The sequence below is a fragment of the Silene latifolia genome, chromosome 9 (assembly GCF_048544455.1).
Source record: "Silene latifolia isolate original U9 population chromosome 9, ASM4854445v1, whole genome shotgun sequence".
Lineage (NCBI taxonomy): Eukaryota > Viridiplantae > Streptophyta > Magnoliopsida > Caryophyllales > Caryophyllaceae > Silene > Silene latifolia.
This window is the reverse complement of record NC_133534.1, coordinates 137,677,512-137,681,198: the sequence shown is the minus strand read 5'-3', so window position 1 is coordinate 137,681,198 and position 3,687 is coordinate 137,677,512. Positions and strand designations below refer to the sequence as shown.

The 3,687-nt window shown below is 40.9% G+C and overlaps 1 non-coding gene across 1 annotated transcript; it reads right to left on the bottom strand.

The window, feature by feature from the left end:
* Positions 1 to 816: 816 nt before the first annotated feature.
* On the bottom strand, positions 817 to 923 carry LOC141604416 (small nucleolar RNA R71). Its single transcript, XR_012526117.1, has one exon. It is a non-coding gene; the product is annotated as a small nucleolar RNA R71 (small nucleolar RNA).
* Positions 924 to 3,687: the final 2,764 nt, after the last annotated feature.

Below are 3,687 nucleotides of genomic sequence, written 5' to 3'. Positions count from 1 at the left end.
AATAGTAGAGTTGTTTTTGAAGTTATAAATATTGTTTTGGTCTAGGTGCTCCTAACGACAAGTAACGGAAAACTAAACCTCCAAGTGAGTACGACCAAAAATGGCGCCGTTGCCGGGGACGGTCTTAACTTGATTTAGATTTTCTTAGATTGTTATTAGTTGTGTCTTTCTTTTCCTTGGGGAAGTAAAACTCCTCAAGGTGTATTCTAATTATTTTCAAGTTGTTTGATATTTTGCATGTCTAGAAGATCACAAGGTAACTTGTTACCCATTGATCACGAAATTGGAAGAACTTTGACAAACAATAGAAGACTTGCTAGAGGAACTTTAAGAGGTATTGGTGAGGTTGTAGATATTCAACCAAACACTATTGAGTTCGTCAACCCTTTTGTAAGAGAAGGTGAGGAGAACCCAACACACAATCCAACACAAAATCAACCCACAATGCCTAAATTTTCATCACATTCCGTACCAACCGAGGAGAACCTACCCAATGGTACTCCCACACCACGACACTTAACCAGAAACTTCATTGCAAAATCCGCATTTATCCAATTAGTCGAAAGAAGCCAATTTGGGGGGATGCCTAGTGAAGACCCTCATTCTCACATGAAGACTTTTTGTGACTATTGTGATGCGATTTCACAAACCGGTGTAACTCAAGACCAAATTCGATGTGTCTTATTCCCTTTTTCTATAATTGGCACCGCAAAACAATGGTTGAAAGGCCTTGATAAGGCTACTCTCGGAATTGACTCTTGGAAGAAATTGGCTCTAGCTTTCTACAAAATGTTCTACCCACCGGAAAAAACTAACATGCTAAGAGCTCAAATTACGGGTTTTAAGCAAAGAGATGAAGAATCTTTGTATGAAGCTTGGGAGCGGTTCAAGGGAATTTGTCGCTCGTGTCCTCATCATGGACTAAGCGAGTGGTTCTTGGTACAACAATTTTGGAATGGTCTTTATGAAGACACAAGAAACATTCTCAACATGGGATCAAATGTTATGTTCACCGAAGTTGACGATAATCAAACTTGGAACAAGATTGAGGAAATGGTGGTCCATAATTCACAATATAGTAGACCTCGCTAGGCTACTAGAGGAGGAAAGCATGAAGTGGACCCTATTACTCAATTGGGTGCTCAACTTAGTGCTCACATTGATACCATCAATTTGAAGTTCGAAAAAGCTATGGCTAGACTTGAATAAGCCTTAAAATCACCAAAGCAACATGTTAATGCCATGACGTCATCTTTATCAATCCCAAGTGGGATATGTGAGAATTGTGGAACTTTGGGACATAACCAAAGTGAATGTAGGGGAACAAATGAACAAGTGAATGCTTTTCAAGCATACAAGAGTGGTACCCCTTATTCCAATTATTATAATGAAAACACCAAATTCCACCCAAATCTCTCATACAAAAGCCAAAATGTTCAAAACCCTCAACCAACATACACCCCACCTCCCATGAGAAACCAAAATCAAAGACCCTTTTACAACCAAAACCAAGGTTACCAAAACCAAACTCCATACAATCAACAAAATGACCAAGGTTTTGATGTTCAAAAAGCGGTCCTCCAAATGCAAAAGAATCAACAAGAGTTTTTCACTCAAATGCAAAAGGATAGTCAAGCAAAGGACATCACCATAAACAACATCCTAACCCACACCAAAATGTTGGAAACCCAATTGACTCAACTAGCATCTTCAAGTTCTCAAAGACAAAAGGAGCAATTACCACCTCAAAGTAATCCCCCAAGATATGAAACGGTTAGTGCCATCCACTTGAGGAGTGGTACGAGATATGAAGGATCAAAGAAGCAAGTTGAGGATGAAGTTGTGGAAGCTAGTGACAAAGAAGAAGTTGTGCAAAACTACAAAGATGGAGAACCAACAAAGGAAGAATTTTCAAAGAAAAGTGAAGACAAGGCCAAGGAGAAGGAACCCATTGTGATTAGACTTCCTTTTCCAAGTCGTCAAGCTAAGCCCAAATTTGATGACCAACTTGGAAAATTTATGGAAATTGTGAAGAATTTGGAAGTCTCGATTCCTTTCACGGAATTATTCAATCACGTGCCGGCCTATGCGAAGTACATGAAGGACATCCTTACAAAAAAGAAGTCGATCCGGAAGCTTGAAACTATCACCTTCACTAAGGTGAGTAGTGCAATCCTTCAAGGGAGTTCACCTCCGAAACTTAAAGATCCGGGAAGCGTCTCAATACAGTGTACCATTGGCGACACCACGATTAACAAGGCCTTATGTGATCTAGGGGCTAGTGTGAGTGTTATGCCGTATTCGGTGAGTAAAAGGTTAGGGATGGGAGAGCTTAAATGTACCAACATCACACTCCAAATAGCCGATAGATCGACGAAGACACTATTAGGGATATGGGAAGATGTTCCCGTAAGAGTTGGGAAATTTTTCATCCCGGTGGACTTTGTCATTGTTGACATGGAAGAAGACTCCAATATTCCAATCATTCTAGATAGACCTTTCTTGGATACCGCGGGTGCGGTGATAGATGTGAAACATGGAGAGCTTACGCTAGATGTGGGAGATGAGAGCATAACTTTCAATCTTTATAAGACTATGAGAGCTCCCCGTTTGCATGAACCATGCTTTATGGTTGATCACTATAGCCGGAAGGATGATGGGAAGAAGTCGGAATTCCAATGGAAAAAGAAAGTTGATGATGCTCCATCAAAAGAGCAAGAGAATAGCAACAAAGAGAGCTTGAAAAGCTCACCCATGACAAGTGAAGAGGATAGCCTCATTGGCCAAATCAAGAAATGAGGAGAGTTGTCTCTATCAACTCAAGAGATTTTTAATGATCAAGTAGACGAAGATTGCGGTCTTTGGGATGATGAGTTTGAAGGGATTTTCAATCCCTATATTGGCAACGCTATCGATCAAGACCATCATGAAGGACAACAAGTGCAAAGATCTATTGAGGATCTTTATCATGATAATGAACAAGCTTTCGACTACTTCTTCAAGGTGTTGAGTAACATCAACAACACCTTGAACATGCCCCCATGACATCTCACTAAGGATGAGAGTTTGGTGGAGTCCTCTCCAAACCACCACTTGTAAATATTCTAACTCCCTAACTTGCATTTTAGTTCTTACATTGCATTTTTGTCATTTTTTGATTTTTGTGCCTTGATCGAGATATTCATCATTTTTGAGAGAAGTGAGGGAGGGACTAATGATTTTATTGATGTGTAGTGCTTTAACTTAGTGTGGGGATAGCAATTGCTTAGGCTATTCATGCCTTTATAGTTCCCCTACAATGTAGAACACGAGATTTGAAGAATAGAAATGAAACGGGTTATGCAATGCACGGATGGACCTGAATCCGTGTTGTCCAAGAGGAATCCGAGCGTCTTAAGGGTAATCTGCTCGTCTTGCAGGAATCCGGGCATCTGAGGAGGAATCCGTTCGTCCTGTTGAGCTGCAAAAATCAAAAATTTGGTCTGTAACAGAATCCGAGCGTCCCACGTGAGAAGACGCTCGTCTGATTCTGGACGCTCGTCCTATGGAGAATCCGCTCGTCTTTTTGCTGCAACACTTGAAGAAAAGTTCCTGTAAGAGAATCCGCTCCTCTTTTTGAAAAGACGCTCGTCCCACATAGCAGAATCCGCTCGTCTTCACTGAAAGACGCTCGTCTTGTGGCGAGTT